The sequence below is a fragment of the Passer domesticus genome, chromosome 2, assembly GCF_036417665.1.
Source record: "Passer domesticus isolate bPasDom1 chromosome 2, bPasDom1.hap1, whole genome shotgun sequence".
Lineage (NCBI taxonomy): Eukaryota > Metazoa > Chordata > Aves > Passeriformes > Passeridae > Passer > Passer domesticus.
Window position 1 is genome coordinate 96,135,193 of NC_087475.1, and position 21,006 is coordinate 96,156,198.

Sequence of the window (21,006 nt, forward strand, 5' to 3'; positions counted from 1 at the left end):
TTTAGAATGTTTTGTTTTCTCTTGTGTTGCTTTTATTGTCTTGGAAGGTGTTGGAATGTTTGGATTCCTTTTGGCGGGTTTTAAAATCTTTTGGCGGGTATTTGGAATGTTTTGGTTTGCTTTCATTTGTTTTGATGATGTTTTGGCAAGTTATTGAAAGTTTCGATCACTTCAGACTGGTTTTCTAGTAATTTGGCATCTTTTCAGAATGTTTTGATCAGTTTTGGCAGGTTCTAAACTATTTTGTCAAGTTTTTGGAATTTTTTGGTTGGTTTTGATTTGTTTTTATGATGTTTTGCCAAGTTTTTTGAATGTTTTGATCAGTTCTGTCGGGTTTTCTAATGTTTTGGCATCTTTTCAGAATGTTTTGATGAGTTTTGCGGGTCCAAATTATTTTGGCGGGTTTTCGGAATATTTTGGTTGGTTTTGATTTGTTTTTATGATGTTTTGGCGGGTTTTCAGAATGTCTTGGTTGGGTTTCAGAATGTCTTGTATTCTCTTGAGTTGTTTTTATTGTGTTGGCAGGTTTTGGAATGTTTGGATTCCTTTTGGCGGGTGTTCGGAATGTTTTGGCGGGTGTTCGGAATGTTTTGATTAGTTTTGACGGGTTTTGAAATATTTTGGCCGGTTTTTAGAAGGTTTCGATTTGTTTTGATTTGTTTTGATTCTGTTTAGCCCAGTTTTTGGTGTGTTTGGATTAGCTTTGGTGGGCTTTATCATGTTTTGTCCGGTTTTTTCAAATGTATTGATCACCTCTGTCTGGTTTTCTATTTTGGCGGGTTTGAAAATATTTTTGGATTAGTTTTGGCAGGTTTTAAAATATTTTGGCTCTTTGCGCAGAGATGACGGTGCCGGTTGCGGTGCGCTCCGGGGCGCTCCTTCTGCGGAAAGACGCCTGGCAGCAGCACTTGGGACAGCTCCGCGTCTCCGTATTCTGCGTTTCTTGCCTTCTGCATCTCAGCAAAATGCTTTCCCACTAGGTCTAGCAAGGAGAAACTGTGGCAGCTGAGTAGATGTAGCCCGGCCCGCCCTTTGAAGTTGACAAGTTCTTGGCATCTCAGAGCCTCAAGGCAAGAGCAAGGTTCTCTATGGTAGGCTGGGGCAGAACTAGCAGCAAGCAGAGCAAAGTTGTCCAAGAATAGCTTCCATTGGAATGCTAATGGCAATTGAAGAGGCAGGCAAGTGGTAAGCCTTGAAATTCTAGCAGTTAGAAAGATGCAGACAAGGTCCGGGTGTTGTGCGGCTTCACTCTTCGCATCGTAGAAGGTACCGCGCTCTCCGTCTCTCCGATGCGATCAAGCGGCTCTTCGCGCAGAGAGCACTGTGCCGGTCACTGTGCGCTGCGGAGCTCTCTTTCTGCCGAAAGACGCCTGGCAGCGGCACTTAACTTCGGAGAGCTCCGTATCTCCGTATTCTGCATTTCTTGTCTTCTGCGTCTCAGCAAAATGCTTTTCCACTGTGTCTAGCAAGGAGAAACTGTGCCAGCACAGTATACGTGCCCGGACTTGTGTTCTCAATTCCCGAGTTCTCGGCATCTCAAAATCTAAAGGGAAGAGCAAGGTTATCTATGGTAGGCTGGGGCAGAACTAGAAGCAAGCAGAGCAAAGTTGTGCAAGAATACCTTCCTTTCGGATGCTAATGGCAATTGAAGAGGCAGGCAAGTGCTAAGCCTTGAACTTCTAGCAGTTAGAAAGCTGCGGAAACAGTGCAGGCGTTGTGCGGCTTCACTCTTCGCATCCTAGAACGTGGCGCGCTCTCCGTCTCTCGGATGCCATCTAGCGGGTGTTTGCGCAGAGAGCGCTGTGCTGATCGCGGTTCTAAATATTTTTCTGGGTTTTTGGGATGTTTTGGTTCGTTTTTGTGAAGTTTTGGAGAGTTTTGGAATATTTCGGTTCCTTTCGGCGGGTTTTGAAATATTTTGCCCGGATTTTTAAAATGTTTTTATTTGTTTTTATTATTTTTTGGTAAGTTTTTTTGTGTTTTGATAAGTCCTGGCTGGTTTTCTAGTATTTTGGCGTGTTTTCCGAATGTTTTGATCACTTTTGGCGGGTTCTAAAGTATTTAGTCTGGTGTTTGGATTGTTTTAATTTGTTTTGATTTGTTTTTCTTATGTTTTGGTGGGTTCTTGGAAAGGTTTGGTTCATTTTTGCGTATTTTAAAGTATTTTAGCGGGTTTTTGGAATGTTTTGATTTGCATTGATTTTCTTTCTAATGTTTTGACGGATTTTTTGTATGTTTTTTGCGTCTATTGGGAATGTTGTGATCAGTTTCGACGTGTGTATTAACATTTTGGCAGGTTTTTGGAATGTTTTAATTGTTTTTTTACAATATTTCAGCTGGTTTGGGAAATTTTAATTACTTTTGATGTGTTTTACAATATTTTGCCTGGTGTTTGGAATTTCTTGGTTTGTTTTGATTTGTTTTTATAAAGTTTTTGGAAAATTTTGATTCTTTTTGGTGAGTTTTAAAATAGTTTGGCGGGCTTAAAATAATTTGGTGAGTTTTTACAATGTTTTAGCTGGTATTGATTTGTTTTTATTATGTTTTGGCAAGCTTTTTGAAATATTTGGATCAGTTCTGGCTGGTTTTCTAGTATTTTGGCATGTCTTCAGAATGTTTTGATCCGTTTTGGCGGGTTTTAATATATTTTGGCAGGTTTTTAGAATATTTTGTTTGGTTTTCCTATGTCTTTATTATGTTTTGGAGGGCTTTTAGAATGTTTAGATTACTTTGGGCGGGTTTTTAGGATTTTTTTGGTTGGTTTTGATTAGTTTATGTTATGTTTAGTCAGTTTTTTGGTGTGTTTGGATTAGTTTTATTGGGCTTTATCATGTTTTGGCGGTTTTTTTGAATGTTTTATTGACTTCTGACAAATTATATAATATTTTGGCAGGTTTTCAGTATGTTTTGATCAGTTTTTGGGGAGTTCTAAAATATTTTGTCAAGTTTTTGGAATTTTTTGGTTGGTTTTGATTTGTTTTTATGATGTTTTGCCAAGTTTTTTGAATGTTTTGATCAGTTCAGGCTGGTTTTCTAATGTTTTGGCATCTTTTCAGAATGTTTTGATGAGTTTTGCGGGTCCAAATTATTTTGGCGGGTTTTCGGAATATTTTGGTTGGTTTTGATTTGTTTTTATGATGTTTTGGCGGGTTTTCGGAATGTCTTGGTTGGGTTTTAGAATGTTTTGTATTCTCTTGAGTTGTTTTTATTGTGTTGGCAGGTTTTGGAATGTTTGGATTCTTTTTGGCGTGTGTTCGGAATGTTTTGGCGGGTGTTCGGAATGTTTTGATTAGTTTTGACGGGTTTTGAAATATTTTGGCCGGTTTTTAGAAGGTTTCGATTTGTTTTGATTTGTTTTGATTCTGTTTAGCCCAGTTTTTGGTGTGTTTGGATTAGCTTTGGTGGGCTTGATCATGTTTTGTCCGGTTTTTTCGAATGTATTGATCACCTCTGTCTGGTTTTCTATTTTGGCGGGTTTGAAAATATTTTTGGATGAGTTTTGGCGGGTTTGAAAATATTTTGGCTCTTTGCGCAGAGATGACGGTGCCGGTTGCGGTGCGCTCCGGGGCGCTCCTTCTGCGGAAAGACGCCTGGCAGCGGCACTTGGGACAGCTCCGCGTCTCTGTATTCTGCGTTTCTTGCCTTCTGCATCTCAGCAAAATGCTTTCCCACTAGGTCTAGCAAGGAGAAACTGTGGCAGCTGAGTAGATGTAGCCCGGCCCGCCCTTTGAAGTTGACAAGTTCTTGGCATCTCAGAGCCTCAAGGCAAGAGCAAGGTTCTCTATGGTAGGCTGGGGCAGAACTAGCAGCAAGCAGAGCAAAGTTGTCCAAGAATAGCTTCCATTGGAATGCTAATGGCAATTGAAGAGGCAGGCAAGTGGTAAGCCTTGAAATTCTAGCAGTTAGAAAGATGCAGACAAGGTCCGGGTGTTGTGCGGCTTCACTCTTCGCATCGTAGAAGGTACCGCGCTCTCCGTCTCTCGGATGCGATCAAGCGGCTCTTCGCGCAGAGAGCACTGTGCCGGTCACTGTGCGCTGCGGAGCTCTCTTTCTGCCGAAAGACGCCTGGCAGCGGCACTTAACTTCGGAGAGCTCCGTATCTCCGTATTCTGCATTTCTTGTCTTCTGCGTCTCAGCAAAATGCTTTTCCACTGTGTCTAGCAAGGAGAAACTGTGCCAGCACAGTATACGTGCCCGGACTTGTGTTCTCAATTCCCGAGTTCTCGGCATCTCAAAATCTAAAGGGAAGAGCAAGGTTATCTATGGTAGGCTGGGGCAGAACTAGAAGCAAGCAGAGCAAAGTTGTGCAAGAATACCTTCCTTTCGGATGCTAATGGCAATTGAAGAGGCAGGCAAGTGCTAAGCCTTGAAATTCTAGCAGTTAGAAAGCTGCGGACAAGGTCCGGGTGTTGTGCGGCTTCACTCTTCGCATCGTAGAAGGTACCGCGCTCTCCGTCTCTCCGATGCGATCAAGCGGCTCTTCGCGCAGAGAGCACTGTGCCGGTCACTGTGCGCTGCGGAGCTCTCTTTCTGCCGAAAGACGCCTGGCAGCGGCACTTAACTTCGGAGAGCTCCGTATCTCCGTATTCTGCATTTCTTGTCTTCTGCGTCTCAGCAAAATGCTTTTCCACTGTGTCTAGCAAGGAGAAACTGTGCCAGCACAGTATACGTGCCCGGACTTGTGTTCTCAATTCCCGAGTTCTCGGCATCTCAAAATCTAAAGGGAAGAGCAAGGTTATCTATGGTAGGCTGGGGCAGAACTAGAAGCAAGCAGAGCAAAGTTGTGCAAGAATACCTTCCTTTCGGATGCTAATGGCAATTGAAGAGGCAGGCAAGTGCTAAGCCTTGAACTTCTAGCAGTTAGAAAGCTGCGGAAACAGTGCAGGCGTTGTGCGGCTTCACTCTTCGCATCCTAGAACGTGGCGCGCTCTCCGTCTCTCGGATGCCATCTAGCGGGTGTTTGCGCAGAGAGCGCTGTGCTGATCGCGGTTCTAAATATTTTTCTGGGTTTTTGGGATGTTTTGGTTCGTTTTTGTGAAGTTTTGGAGAGTTTTGGAATATTTCGGTTCCTTTCGGCGGGTTTTGAAATATTTTGCCCGGATTTTTAAAATGTTTTTATTTGTTTTTATTATTTTTTGGTAAGTTTTTTTGTGTTTTGATAAGTCCTGGCTGGTTTTCTAGTATTTTGGCGTGTTTTCCGAATGTTTTGATCACTTTTGGCGGGTTCTAAAGTATTTAGTCTGGTGTTTGGATTGTTTTAATTTGTTTTGATTTGTTTTTCTTATGTTTTGGTGGGTTCTTGGAAAGGTTTGGTTCATTTTTGCGTATTTTAAAGTATTTTAGCGGGTTTTTGGAATGTTTTGATTTGCATTGATTTTCTTTCTAATGTTTTGACGGATTTTTTGTATGTTTTTTGCGTCTATTGGGAATGTTGTGATCAGTTTCGACGTGTGTATTAACATTTTGGCAGGTTTTTGGAATGTTTTAATTGTTTTTTTACAATATTTCAGCTGGTTTGGGAAATTTTAATTACTTTTGATGTGTTTTACAATATTTTGCCTGGTGTTTGGAATTTCTTGGTTTGTTTTGATTTGTTTTTATAAAGTTTTTGGAAAATTTTGATTCTTTTTGGTGAGTTTTAAAATAGTTTGGCGGGCTTAAAATAATTTGGTGAGTTTTTACAATGTTTTAGCTGGTATTGATTTGTTTTTATTATGTTTTGGCAAGCTTTTTGAAATATTTGGATCAGTTCTGGCTGGTTTTCTAGTATTTTGGCATGTCTTCAGAATGTTTTGATCCGTTTTGGCGGGTTTTAATATATTTTGGCAGGTTTTTAGAATATTTTGTTTGGTTTTCCTATGTCTTTATTATGTTTTGGAGGGCTTTTAGAATGTTTAGATTACTTTGGGCGGGTTTTTAGGATTTTTTTGGTTGGTTTTGATTAGTTTATGTTATGTTTAGTCAGTTTTTTGGTGTGTTTGGATTAGTTTTATTGGGCTTTATCATGTTTTGGCGGTTTTTTTTGAATGTTTTATTGACTTCTGACAAATTATATAATATTTTGGCAGGTTTTCAGTATGTTTTGATCAGTTTTTGGGGAGTTCTAAAATATTTTGTCAAGTTTTTGGAATTTTTTGGTTGGTTTTGATTTGTTTTTATGATGTTTTGCCAAGTTTTTTGAATGTTTTGATCAGTTCAGGCTGGTTTTCTAATGTTTTGGCATCTTTTCAGAATGTTTTGATGAGTTTTGCGGGTCCAAATTATTTTGGCGGGTTTTCGGAATATTTTGGTTGGTTTTGATTTGTTTTTATGATGTTTTGGCGGGTTTTCGGAATGTCTTGGTTGGGTTTTAGAATGTTTTGTATTCTCTTGAGTTGTTTTTATTGTGTTGGCAGGTTTTGGAATGTTTGGATTCTTTTTGGCGTGTGTTCGGAATGTTTTGGCGGGTGTTCGGAATGTTTTGATTAGTTTTGACGGGTTTTGAAATATTTTGGCCGGTTTTTAGAAGGTTTCGATTTGTTTTGATTTGTTTTGATTCTGTTTAGCCCAGTTTTTGGTGTGTTTGGATTAGCTTTGGTGGGCTTGATCATGTTTTGTCCGGTTTTTTCGAATGTATTGATCACCTCTGTCTGGTTTTCTATTTTGGCGGGTTTGAAAATATTTTTGGATGAGTTTTGGCGGGTTTTAAAATATTTTGGCTCTTTGCGCAGAGATGACGGTGCCGGTTGCGGTGCGCTCCGGGGCGCTCCTTCTGCGGAAAGACGCCTGGCAGCGGCACTTGGGACAGCTCCGCGTCTCTGTATTCTGCGTTTCTTGCCTTCTGCATCTCAGCAAAATGCTTTCCCACTAGGTCTAGCAAGGAGAAACTGTGGCAGCTGAGTAGATGTAGCCCGGCCCGCCCTTTGAAGTTGACAAGTTCTTGGCATCTCAGAGCCTCAAGGCAAGAGCAAGGTTCTCTATGGTAGGCTGGGGCAGAACTAGCAGCAAGCAGAGCAAAGTTGTCCAAGAATAGCTTCCATTGGAATGCTAATGGCAATTGAAGAGGCAGGCAAGTGGTAAGCCTTGAAATTCTAGCAGTTAGAAAGATGCAGACAAGGTCCGGGTGTTGTGCGGCTTCACTCTTCGCATCGTAGAAGGTACCGCGCTCTCCGTCTCTCGGATGCGATCAAGCGGCTCTTCGCGCAGAGAGCACTGTGCCGGTCACTGTGCGCTGCGGAGCTCTCTTTCTGCCGAAAGACGCCTGGCAGCGGCACTTAACTTCGGAGAGCTCCGTATCTCCGTATTCTGCATTTCTTGTCTTCTGCGTCTCAGCAAAATGCTTTTCCACTGTGTCTAGCAAGGAGAAACTGTGCCAGCACAGTATACGTGCCCGGACTTGTGTTCTCAATTCCCGAGTTCTCGGCATCTCAAAATCTAAAGGGAAGAGCAAGGTTATCTATGGTAGGCTGGGGCAGAACTAGAAGCAAGCAGAGCAAAGTTGTGCAAGAATACCTTCCTTTCGGATGCTAATGGCAATTGAAGAGGCAGGCAAGTGCTAAGCCTTGAAATTCTAGCAGTTAGAAAGCTGCGGACACAGTCCGGGTGTTGTGCGGCTTCACTCTTCGCATCGTGGAAGGTACCGCGCTCTCCGTCTCTCGGATGCGATCAAGCGGCTCTTCGCGCAGAGAGCACTGTGCCGGTCACTGTGCGCTGCGGAGCTCTCTTTCTGCCGAAAGACGCCTGGCAGCGGCACATAACTTCGGAGAGCTCCGTATCTCCGTATTCTGCATTTCTTGTCTTCTGCGTCTCAGCAAAATGCTTTTCCACTGTGTCTAGCAAGGAGAAACTGTGCCAGCACAGTATACGTGCCCGGACTTGTGTTCTCAATTCCCGAGTTCTCGGCATCTCAAAATCTAAAGGGAAGAGCAAGGTTATCTATGGTAGGCTGGGGCAGAACTAGAAGCAAGCAGAGCAAAGTTGTGCAAGAATACCTTCCTTTCGGATGCTAATGGCAATTGAAGAGGCAGGCAAGTGCTAAGCCTTGAACTTCTAGCAGTTAGAAAGCTGCGGAAACAGTGCAGGCGTTGTGCGGCTTCACTCTTCGCATCCTAGAACGTGGCGCGCTCTCCGTCTCTCGGATGCCATCTAGCGGGTGTTTGCGCAGAGAGCGCTGTGCTGATCGCGGTTCTAAATATTTTTCTGGGTTTTTGGGATGTTTTGGTTCGTTTTTGTGAAGTTTTGGAGAGTTTTGGAATATTTCGGTTCCTTTCGGCGGGTTTTGAAATATTTTGCCCGGATTTTTAAAATGTTTTTATTTGTTTTTATTATTTTTTAGTAAGTTTTTTTGTGTTTTGATAAGTCCTGGCTGGTTTTCTAGTATTTTGGCATGTTTTCCGAATGTTTTGATCACTTTTGGCGGGTTCTAAAGTATTTCGTCTGGTGTTTGGATTGTTTTAATTTGTTTTGATTTGTTTTTCTTATGTTTTGGTGGGTTCTTGGAAAGGTTTGGTTCATTTTTGCGTATTTTAAAGTATTTTAGCGGGTTTTTGGAATGTTTTGATTTGCATTGATTTTCTTTCTAATGTTTTGACGGATTTTTTGTATGTTTTTTGCGTCTATTGGGAATGTTGTGATCAGTTTCGACGTGTGTATTAACATTTTGGCAGGTTTTTGGAATGTTTTAATTGTTTTTTTACAATATTTCAGCTGGTTTGGGAAATTTTAATTACTTTTGATGTGTTTTACAATATTTTGCCTGGTGTTTGGAATTTCTTGGTTTGTTTTGATTTGTTTTTATAAAGTTTTTGGAAAATTTTGATTCTTTTTGGTGAGTTTTAAAATAGTTTGGCGGGCTTAAAATAATTTGGTGAGTTTTTACAATGTTTTAGCTGGTATTGATTTGTTTTTATTATGTTTTGGCAAGCTTTTTGAAATATTTGGATCAGTTCTGGCTGGTTTTCTAGTATTTTGGCATGTCTTCAGAATGTTTTGATCCGTTTTGGCGGGTTTTAATATATTTTGGCAGGTTTTTAGAATATTTTGTTTGGTTTTCCTATGTCTTTATTATGTTTTGGAGGGCTTTTAGAATGTTTAGATTACTTTGGGCGGGTTTTTAGGATTTTTTTGGTTGGTTTTGATTAGTTTATGTTATGTTTAGTCAGTTTTTTGGTGTGTTTGGATTAGTTTTATTGGGCTTTATCATGTTTTGGCGGTTTTTTTTGAATGTTTTATTGACTTCTGACAAATTATATAATATTTTGGCAGGTTTTCAGTATGTTTTGATCAGTTTTTGGGGAGTTCTAAAATATTTTGTCAAGTTTTTGGAATTTTTTGGTTGGTTTTGATTTGTTTTTATGATGTTTTGCCAAGTTTTTTGAATGTTTTGATCAGTTCTGGCTGGTTTTCTAATGTTTTGGCATCTTTTCAGAATGTTTTGATGAGTTTTGCGGGTCCAAATTATTTTGGCGGGTTTTCGGAATATTTTGGTTGGTTTTGATTTGTTTTTATGATGTTTTGGCGGGTTTTCGGAATGTCTTGGTTGGGTTTTAGAATGTTTTGTATTCTCTTGAGTTGTTTTTATTGTGTTGGCAGGTTTTGGAATGTTTGGATTCTTTTTGGCGGGTGTTCGGAATGTTTTGGCGGGTGTTCGGAATGTTTTGATTAGTTTTGACGGGTTTTGAAATATTTTGGCCGGTTTTTAGAAGGTTTCGATTTGTTTTGATTTGTTTTGATTCTGTTTAGCCCAGTTTTTGGTGTGTTTGGATTAGCTTTGGTGGGCTTGATCATGTTTTGTCCGGTTTTTTCAAATGTATTGATCACCTCTGTCTGGTTTTCTATTTTGGCGGGTTTGAAAATATTTTTGGATGAGTTTTGGCGGGTTTGAAAATATTTTGGCTCTTTGCGCAGAGATGACGGTGCCGGTTGCGGTGCGCTCCGGGGCGCTCCTTCTGCGGAAAGACGCCTGGCAGCGGCACTTGGGACAGCTCCGCGTCTCCGTATTCTGCGTTTCTTGCCTTCTGCATCTCAGCAAAATGCTTTCCCACTAGGTCTAGCAAGGAGAAACTGTGGCAGCTGAGTAGATGTAGCCCGGCCCGCCCTTTGAAGTTGACAAGTTCTTGGCATCTCAGAGCCTCAAGGCAAGAGCAAGGTTCTCTATGGTAGGCTGGGGCAGAACTAGCAGCAAGCAGAGCAAAGTTGTCCAAGAATAGCTTCCATTGGAATGCTAATGGCAATTGAAGAGGCAGGCCAGTGGCAAGCCACTAGCTTCTAGCAGTTTGAAAGTTGCAGACACAGTGCAGGTGTTGTGCGGCTTCCTTCTTGGCCTCCTAGAAGGTGCCGCGCTCTCCGTCTCTTGCTTGCCAATATGTTGCCGTGTTCCTCCTATTGTTTGGGTTGTTTTGATTTGTTTTTATGATGTTTTGGCGGGTTTTCGAAATATTTTGGTGGTGTTTTAGAATGTTTTGTTTTCTCTTGTGTTGTTTTTATTGTCTTGGCAGGTTGTGGAACGTTTGGATTCCTTTTGGCGGGTTTGAAAATATTTTGGCTCTTTGCGCAGAGATGACGGTGCCGGTTGCGGTGCGCTCCGGGGCGCTCCTTCTGCGGAAAGACGCCTGGCAGCGGCACTTGGGACAGCTCCGCGTCTCTGTATTCTGCGTTTCTTGCCTTCTGCATCTCAGCAAAATGCTTTCCCACTAGGTCTAGCAAGGAGAAACTGTGGCAGCTGAGTAGATGTAGCCCGGCCCGCCCTTTGAAGTTGACAAGTTCTTGGCATCTCAGAGCCTCAAGGCAAGAGCGAGGTTCTCTATGGTAGGCTGGGGCAGAACTAGCAGCAAGCAGAGCAAAGTTGTCCAAGAATAGCTTCCATTGAAATGCTAATGGCAATTGAAGAGGCAGGCAAGTGGTAAGCCTTGAAATTCTAGCAGTTAGAAAGCTGCGGACAAGGTCCGGGTGTTGTGCGGCTTCACTCTTCGCATCGTAGAAGGTACCGCGCTCTCCGTCTCTCGGATGCGATCAAGCGGCTCTTCGCGCAGAGAGCACTGTGCCGGTCACTGTGCGCTGTGGAGCTCTCTTTCTGCCGAAAGACGCCTGGCAGCGGCACTTAACTTCGGAGAGCTCCGTATCTCCGTATTCTGCATTTCTTGTCTTCTGCGTCTCAGCAAAATGCTTTTCCACTGTGTCTAGCAAGGAGAAACTGTGCCAGCACAGTATACGTGCCCGGACTTGTGTTCTCAATTCCCGAGTTCTCGGCATCTCAAAATCTAAAGGGAAGAGCAAGGTTATCTATGGTAGGCTGGGGCAGAACTAGAAGCAAGCACAGCAAAGTTGTGCAAGAATACCTTCCTTTCGGATGCTAATGGCAATTGAAGAGGCAGGCAAGTGCTAAGCCTTGAAATTCTAGCAGTTAGAAAGCTGCGGACACAGTCCGGGTGTTGTGCGGCTTCACTCTTCGCATCGTGGAAGGTACCGCGCTCTCCGTCTCTCGGATGCGATCAAGCGGCTCTTCGCGCAGAGAGCACTGTGCCGGTCACTGTGCGCTGCGGAGCTCTCTTTCTGCCGAAAGACGCCTGGCAGCGGCACATAACTTCGGAGAGCTCCGTATCTCCGTATTCTGCATTTCTTGTCTTCTGCGTCTCAGCAAAATGCTTTTCCACTGTGTCTAGCAAGGAGAAACTGTGCCAGCACAGTATACGTGCCCGGACTTGTGTTCTCAATTCCCGAGTTCTCGGCATCTCAAAATCTAAAGGGAAGAGCAAGGTTATCTATGGTAGGCTGGGGCAGAACTAGAAGCAAGCAGAGCAAAGTTGTGCAAGAATACCTTCCTTTCGGATGCTAATGGCAATTGAAGAGGCAGGCAAGTGCTAAGCCTTGAACTTCTAGCAGTTAGAAAGCTGCGGAAACAGTGCAGGCGTTGTGCGGCTTCACTCTTCGCATCCTAGAACGTGGCGCGCTCTCCGTCTCTCGGATGCCATCTAGCGGGTGTTTGCGCAGAGAGCGCTGTGCTGATCGCGGTTCTAAATATTTTTCTGGGTTTTTGGGATGTTTTGGTTCGTTTTTGTGAAGTTTTGGAGAGTTTTGGAATATTTCGGTTCCTTTCGGCGGGTTTTGAAATATTTTGCCCGGATTTTTAAAATGTTTTTATTTGTTTTTATTATTTTTTGGTAAGTTTTTTTGTGTTTTGATAAGTCCTGGCTGGTTTTCTAGTATTTTGGCATGTTTTCCGAATGTTTTGATCACTTTTGGCGGGTTCTAAAGTATTTCGTCTGGTGTTTGGATTGTTTTAATTTGTTTTGATTTGTTTTTCTTATGTTTTGGTGGGTTCTTGGAAAGGTTTGGTTCATTTTTGCGTATTTTAAAGTATTTTAGCGGGTTTTTGGAATGTTTTGATTTGCATTGATTTTCTTTCTAATGTTTTGACGGATTTTTTGTATGTTTTTTGCATCTATTGGGAATGTTGTGATCAGTTTCGACGTGTGTATTAACATTTTGGCAGGTTTTTGGAATGTTTTAATTGTTTTTTTACAATATTTCAGCTGGTTTGGGAAATTTTAATTACTTTTGATGTGTTTTACAATATTTTGCCTGGTGTTTGGAATTTCTTGGTTTGTTTTGATTTGTTTTTATAAAGTTTTTGGAAAATTTTGATTCTTTTTGGTGAGTTTTAAAATAGTTTGGCGGGCTTAAAATAATTTGGTGAGTTTTTACAATGTTTTAGCTGGTATTGATTTGTTTTTATTATGTTTTGGCAAGCTTTTTGAAATATTTGGATCAGTTCTGGCTGGTTTTCTAGTATTTTGGCATGTCTTCAGAATGTTTTGATCCGTTTTGGCGGGTTTTAATATATTTTGGCAGGTTTTTAGAATATTTTGTTTGGTTTTCCTATGTCTTTATTATGTTTTGGAGGGCTTTTAGAATGTTTAGATTACTTTGGGCGGGTTTTTAGGATTTTTTTGGTTGGTTTTGATTAGTTTATGTTATGTTTAGTCAGTTTTTTGGTGTGTTTGGATTAGTTTTATTGGGCTTTATCATGTTTTGGCGGTTTTTTTGAATGTTTTATTGACTTCTGACAAATTATATAATATTTTGGCAGGTTTTCAGTATGTTTTGATCAGTTTTTGGGGAGTTCTAAAATATTTTGTCAAGTTTTTGGAATTTTTTGGTTGGTTTTGATTTGTTTTTATGATGTTTTGCCAAGTTTTTTGAATGTTTTGATCAGTTCTGGCTGGTTTTCTAATGTTTTGGCATCTTTTCAGAATGTTTTGATGAGTTTTGCGGGTCCAAATTATTTTGGCGGGTTTTCGGAATATTTTGGTTGGTTTTGATTTGTTTTTATGATGTTTTGGCGGGTTTTCGGAATGTCTTGGTTGGGTTTTAGAATGTTTTGTATTCTCTTGAGTTGTTTTTATTGTGTTGGCAGGTTTTGGAATGTTTGGATTCTTTTTGGCGGGTGTTCGGAATGTTTTGGCGGGTGTTCGGAATGTTTTGATTAGTTTTGACGGGTTTTGAAATATTTTGGCCGGTTTTTAGAAGGTTTCGATTTGTTTTGATTTGTTTTGATTCTGTTTAGCCCAGTTTTTGGTGTGTTTGGATTAGCTTTGGTGGGCTTGATCATGTTTTGTCCGGTTTTTTCAAATGTATTGATCACCTCTGTCTGGTTTTCTATTTTGGCGGGTTTGAAAATATTTTTGGATGAGTTTTGGCGGGTTTTAAAATATTTTGGCTCTTTGCGCAGAGATGACGGTGCCGGTTGCGGTGCGCTCCGGGGCGCTCCTTCTGCGGAAAGACGCCTGGCAGCGGCACTTGGGACAGCTCCGCGTCTCCGTATTCTGCGTTTCTTGCCTTCTGCATCTCAGCAAAATGCTTTCCCACTAGGTCTAGCAAGGAGAAACTGTGGCAGCTGAGTAGATGTAGCCCGGCCCGCCCTTTGAAGTTGACAAGTTCTTGGCATCTCAGAGCCTCAAGGCAAGAGCAAGGTTCTCTATGCTAGGCTGGGGCAGAACTAGCAGCAAGCAGAGCAAAGTTGTCCAAGAATAGCTTCCATTGGAATGCTAATGGCAATTGAAGAGGCAGGCCAGTGGCAAGCCACTAGCTTCTAGCAGTTTGAAAGTTGCAGACACAGTGCAGGTGTTGTGCGGCTTCCTTCTTGGCCTCCTAGAAGGTGCCGCGCTCTCCGTCTCTTGCTTGCCAATATGTTGCCGTGTTCCTCCTATTGTTTGGGTTGTTTTGATTTGTTTTTATGATGTTTTGGCGGGTTTTCGAAATATTTTGGTGGTGTTTTAGAATGTTTTGTTTTCTCTTGTGTTGTTTTTATTGTCTTGGCAGGTTGTGGAACGTTTGGATTCCTTTTGGCGGGTTTTAAAATATTTTGGCTCTTTGCGCAGAGATGACGGTGCCGGTTGCGGTGCGCTCCGGGGCGCTCCTTCTGCGGAAAGACGCCTGGCAGCGGCACTTGGGACAGCTCCGCGTCTCTGTATTCTGCGTTTCTTGCCTTCTGCATCTCAGCAAAATGCTTTCCCACTAGGTCTAGCAAGGAGAAACTGTGGCAGCTGAGTAGATGTAGCCCGGCCCGCCCTTTGAAGTTGACAAGTTCTTGGCATCTCAGAGCCTCAAGGCAAGAGCGAGGTTCTCTATGGTAGGCTGGGGCAGAACTAGCAGCAAGCAGAGCAAAGTTGTCCAAGAATAGCTTCCATTGAAATGCTAATGGCAATTGAAGAGGCAGGCAAGTGCTAAGCCTTGAAATTCTAGCAGTTAGAAAGCTGCGGACAAGGTCCGGGTGTTGTGCGGCTTCACTCTTCGCATCGTGGAAGGTACCGCGCTCTCCGTCTCTCGGATGCGATCAAGCGGCTCTTCGCGCAGAGAGCACTGTGCCGGTCACTGTGCGCTGCGGAGCTCTCTTTCTGCCGAAAGACGCCTGGCAGCGGCACATAACTTCGGAGAGCTCCGTATCTCCGTATTCTGCATTTCTTGTCTTCTGCGTCTCAGCAAAATGCTTTTCCACTGTGTCTAGCAAGGAGAAACTGTGCCAGCACAGTATACGTGCCCGGACTTGTGTTCTCAATTCCCGAGTTCTCGGCATCTCAAAATCTAAAGGGAAGAGCAAGGTTATCTATGGTAGGCTGGGGCAGAACTAGAAGCAAGCACAGCAAAGTTGTGCAAGAATACCTTCCTTTCGGATGCTAATGGCAATTGAAGAGGCAGGCAAGTGCTAAGCCTTGAACTTCTAGCAGTTAGAAAGCTGCGGAAACAGTGCAGGCGTTGTGCGGCTTCACTCTTCGCATCCTAGAACGTGGCGCGCTCTCCGTCTCTCGGATGCCATCTAGCGGGTGTTTGCGCAGAGAGCGCTGTGCTGATCGCGGTTCTAAATATTTTTCTGGGTTTTTGGGATGTTTTGGTTCGTTTTTGTGAAGTTTTGGAGAGTTTTGGAATATTTCGGTTCCTTTCGGCGGGTTTTGAAATATTTTGCCCGGATTTTTAAAATGTTTTTATTTGTTTTTATTATTTTTTGGTAAGTTTTTTTGTGTTTTGATAAGTCCTGGCTGGTTTTCTAGTATTTTGGCATGTTTTCCGAATGTTTTGATCACTTTTGGCGGGTTCTAAAGTATTTCGTCTGGTGTTTGGATTGTTTTAATTTGTTTTGATTTGTTTTTCTTATGTTTTGGTGGGTTCTTGGAAAGGTTTGGTTCATTTTTGCGTATTTTAAAGTATTTTAGCGGGTTTTTGGAATGTTTTGATTTGCATTGATTTTCTTTCTAATGTTTTGACGGATTTTTTGTATGTTTTTTGCATCTATTGGGAATGTTGTGATCAGTTTCGACGTGTGTATTAACATTTTGGCAGGTTTTTGGAATGTTTTAATTGTTTTTTTACAATATTTCAGCTGGTTTGGGAAATTTTAATTACTTTTGATGTGTTTTACAATATTTTGCCTGGTGTTTGGAATTTCTTGGTTTGTTTTGATTTGTTTTTATAAAGTTTTTGGAAAATTTTGATTCTTTTTGGTGAGTTTTAAAATAGTTTGGCGGGCTTAAAATAATTTGGTGAGTTTTTACAATGTTTTAGCTGGTATTGATTTGTTTTTATTATGTTTTGGCAAGCTTTTTGAAATATTTGGATCAGTTCTGGCTGGTTTTCTAGTATTTTGGCATGTCTTCAGAATGTTTTGATCCGTTTTGGCGGGTTTTAATATATTTTGGCAGGTTTTTAGAATATTTTGTTTGGTTTTCCTATGTCTTTATTATGTTTTGGAGGGCTTTTAGAATGTTTAGATTACTTTGGGCGGGTTTTTAGGATTTTTTTGGTTGGTTTTGATTAGTTTATGTTATGTTTAGTCAGTTTTTTGGTGTGTTTGGATTAGTTTTATTGGGCTTTATCATGTTTTGGCGGTTTTTTTGAATGTTTTATTGACTTCTGACAAATTATATAATATTTTGGCAGGTTTTCAGTATGTTTTGATCAGTTTTTGGGGAGTTCTAAAATATTTTGTCAAGTTTTTGGAATTTTTTGGTTGGTTTTGATTTGTTTTTATGATGTTTTGCCAAGTTTTTTGAATGTTTTGATCAGTTCTGGCTGGTTTTCTAATGTTTTGGCATCTTTTCAGAATGTTTTGATGAGTTTTGCGGGTCCAAATTATTTTGGCGGGTTTTCGGAATATTTTGGTTGGTTTTGATTTGTTTTTATGATGTTTTGGCGGGTTTTCGGAATGTCTTGGTTGGGTTTTAGAATGTTTTGTAGTCTCTTGAGTTGTTTTTATTGTGTTGGCAGGTTTTGGAATGTTTGGATTCTTTTTGGCGGGTGTTCGGAATGTTTTGGCGGGTGTTCGGAATGTTTTGATTAGTTTTGACGGGTTTTGAAATATTTTGGCCGGTTTTTAGAAGGTTTCGATTTGTTTTGATTTGTTTTGATTCTGTTTAGCCCAGTTTTTGGTGTGTTTGGATTAGCTTTGGTGGGCTTGATCATGTTTTGTCCGGTTTTTTCAAATGTATTGATCACCTCTGTCTGGTTTTCTATTTTGGCGGGTTTGAAAATATTTTTGGATTAGTTTTGGCGGGTTTGAAAATATTTTGGCTCTTTGCGCAGAGATGACGGTGCCGGTTGCGGTGCGCTCCGGGGCGCTCCTTCTGCGGAAAGACGCCTGGCAGCGGCACTTGGGACAGCTCCGCGTCTCCGTATTCTGCGTTTCTTGCCTTCTGCATCTCAGCAAAATGCTTTCCCACTAGGTCTAGCAAGGAGAAACTGTGGCAGCTGAGTAGATGTAGCCCGGCCCGCCCTTTGAAGTTGACAAGTTCTTGGCATCTCAGAGCCTCAAGGCAAGAGCAAGGTTCTCTATGCTAGGCTGGGGCAGAACTAGCAGCAAGCAGAGCAAAGTTGTCCAAGAATAGCTTCCATTGGAATGCTAATGGCAATTGAAGAGGCAGGCCAGTGGCAAGCCACTAGCTTCTAGCAGTTTGAAAGTTGCAGACACAGTGCAGGTGTTGTGCGGCTTCCTTCTTGGCCTCCTAGAAGGTGCCGCGCTCTCCGTCTCTTGCTTGCCAATATGTTGCCGTGTTCCTCCTATTGTTTGGGTTGTTTTGATTTGTTTTTATGATGTTTTGGCGGGTTTTCGAAATATTTTGGTGGTGTTTTAGAATGTTTTGTTTTCTCTTGTGTTGTTTTTATTGTCTTGGCAGGTTGTGGAACGTTTGGATTCCTTTTGGCGGGTTTTAAAATATTTTGGCTCTTTGCGCAGAGATGACGGTGCCGGTTGCGGTGCGCTCCGGGGCGCTCCTTCTGCGGAAAGACGCCTGGCAGCGGCACTTGGGACAGCTCCGCGTCTCTGTATTCTGCGTTTCTTGCCTTCTGCATCTCAGCAAAATGCTTTCCCACTAGGTCTAGCAAGGAGAAACTGTGGCAGCTGAGTAGATGTAGCCCGGCCCGCCCTTTGAAGTTGACAAGTTCTTGGCATCTCAGAGCCTCAAGGCAAGAGCGAGGTTCTCTATGGTAGGCTGGGGCAGAACTAGCAGCAAGCAGAGCAAAGTTGTCCAAGAATAGCTTCCATTGAAATGCTAATGGCAATTGAAGAGGCAGGCAAGTGGTAAGCCTTGAAATTCTAGCAGTTAGAAAGATGCAGACAAGGTCCGGGTGTTGTGCGGCTTCACTCTTCGCATCGTAGAAGGTACCGCGCTCTCCGTCTCTCGGATGCGATCAAGCGGCTCTTCGCGCAGAGAGCACTGTGCCGGTCACTGTGCGCTGTGGAGCTCTCTTTCTGCCGAAAGACGCCTGGCAGCGGCACTTAACTTCGGAGAGCTCCGTATCTCCGTATTCTGCATTTCTTGTCTTCTGCGTCTCAGCAAAATGCTTTTCCACTGTGTCTAGCAAGGAGAAACTGTGCCAGCACAGTATACGTGCCCGGACTTGTGTTCTCAATTCCCGAGTTCTCGGCATCTCAAAATCTAAAGGGAAGAGCAAGGTTATCTATGGTAGGCTGGGGCAGAACTAGAAGCAAGCACAGCAAAGTTGTGCAAGAATACCTTCCTTTCGGATGCTAATGGCAATTGAAGAGGCAGGCAAGTGCTAAGCCTTGAAATTCTAGCAGTTAGAAAGCTGCGGACACAGTCCGGGTGTTGTGCGGCTTCACTCTTCGCATCGTGGAAGGTACCGCGCTCTCCGTCTCTCGGATGCGATCAAGCGGCTCTTCGCGCAGAGAGCACTGTGCCGGTCACTGTGCGCTGCGGAGCTCTCTTTCTGCCGAAAGACGCCTGGCAGCGGCACATAACTTCGGAGAGCTCCGTATCTCCGTATTCTGCATTTCTTGTCTTCTGCGTCTCAGCAAAATGCTTTTCCACTGTGTCTAGCAAGGAGAAACTGTGCCAGCACAGTATACGTGCCCGGACTTGTGTTCTCAATTCCCGAGTTCTCGGCATCTCAAAATCTAAAGGGAAGAGCAAGGTTATCTATGGTAGGCTGGGGCAGAACTAGAAGCAAGCAGAGCAAAGTTGTGCAAGAATACCTTCCTTTCGGATGCTAATGGCAATTGAAGAGGCAGGCAAGTGGTAAGCCTTGAACTTCTAGCAGTTAGAAAGCTGCGGAAACAGTGCAGGCGTTGTGCGGCTTCACTCTTCGCATCCTAGAACGTGGCGCGCTCTCCGTCTCTCGGATGCCATCTAGCGGGTGTTTGCGCAGAGAGCGCTGTGCTGATCGCGGTTCTAAATATTTTTCTGGGTTTTTGGGATGTTTTGGTTCGTTTTTGTGAAGTTTTGGAGAGTTTTGGAATATTTCGGTTCCTTTCGGCGGGTTTTGAAATATTTTGCCCGGATTTTTAAAATGTTTTTATTTGTTTTTATTATTTTTTGGTAAGTTTTTTTGTGTTTTGATAAGTCCTGGCTGGTTTTCTAGTATTTTGGCGTGTTTTCCGAATGTTTTGATCACTTTTGGCGGGTTCTAAAGTATTTCGTCTGGTGTTTGGATTGTTTTAATTTGTTTTGATTTGTTTTTCTTATGTTTTGGTGGGTTCTTGGAAAGGTTTGGTTCATTTTTGCGTATTTTAAAGTATTTTAGCGGGTTTTTGGAATGTTTTGATTTGCATTGATTTTCTTTCTAATGTTTTGACGGATTTTTTGTATGTTTTTTGCGTCTATTGGGAATGTTGTGATCAGTTTCGACGTGTGTATTAACATTTTGGCAGGTTTTTGGAATGTTTTAATTGTTTTTTTACAATATTTCAGCTGGTTTGGGAAATTTTAATTACTTTTGATGTGTTTTACAATATTTTGCCTGGTGTTTGGAATTTCTTGGTTTGTTTTGATTTGTTTTTATAAAGTTTTTGGAAAATTTTGATTCTTTTTGGTGAGTTTTAAAATAGTTTGGCGGGCTTAAAATAATTTGGTGAGTTTTTACAATGTTTTAGCTGGTATTGATTTGTTTTTATTATGTTTTGGCAAGCTTTTTGAAATATTTGGATCAGTTCTGGCTGGTTTTCTAGTATTTTGGCATGTCTTCAGAATGTTTTGATCCGTTTTGGCGGGTTTTAATATATTTTGGCAGGTTTTTAGAATATTTTGTTTGGTTTTCCTATGTCTTTATTATGTTTTGGAGGGCTTTTAGAATGTTTAGATTACTTTGGGCGGGTTTTTAGGATTTTTTTGGTTGGTTTTGATTAGTTTATGTTATGTTTAGTCAGTTTTTTGGTGTGTTTGGATTAGTTTTATTGGGCTTTATCATGTTTTGGCGGTTTTTTTGAATGTTTTATTGACTTCTGACAAATTATATAATATTTTGGCAGGTTTTCAGTATGTTTTGATCAGTTTTTGGGGAGTTCTAAAATATTTTGTCAAGTTTTTGGAATTTTTTGGTTGGTTTTGATTTGTTTTTATGATGTTTTGCCAAGTTTTTTGAATGTTTTGATCAGTTCAGGCTGGTTTTCTAATGTTTTGGCATCTTTTCAGAATGTTTTGATGAGTTTTGCGGGTCCAAATTATTTTGGCGGGTTTTCGGAATATTTTGGTTGGTTTTGATTTGTTTTTATGATGTTTTGGCGGGTTTTCGGAATGTCTTGGTTGGGTTTTAGAATGTTTTGTATTCTCTTGAGTTGTTTTTATTGTGTTGGCAGGTTTTGGAATGTTTGGATTCTTTTTGGCGGGTGTTCGGAATGTTTTGGCGGGTGTTCGGAATGTTTTGATTAGTTTTGACGGGTTTTGAAATATTTTGGCCGGTTTTTAGAAGGTTTCGATTTGTTTTGATTTGTTTTGATTCTGTTTAGCCCAGTTTTTGGTGTGTTTGGATTAGCTTTGGTGGGCTTGATCATGTTTTGTCCGGTTTTTTCAAATGTATTGATCACCTCTGTCTGGTTTTCTATTTTGGCGGGTTTGAAAATATTTTTGGATGAGTTTTGGCAGGTTTGAAAATATTTTGGCTCTTTGCGCAGAGATGACGGTGCCGGTTGCGGTGCGCTCCGGGGCGCTCCTTCTGCGGAAAGACGCCTGGCAGCGGCACTTGGGACAGCTCCGCGTCTCCGTATTCTGCGTTTCTTGCCTTCTGCATCTCAGCAAAATGCTT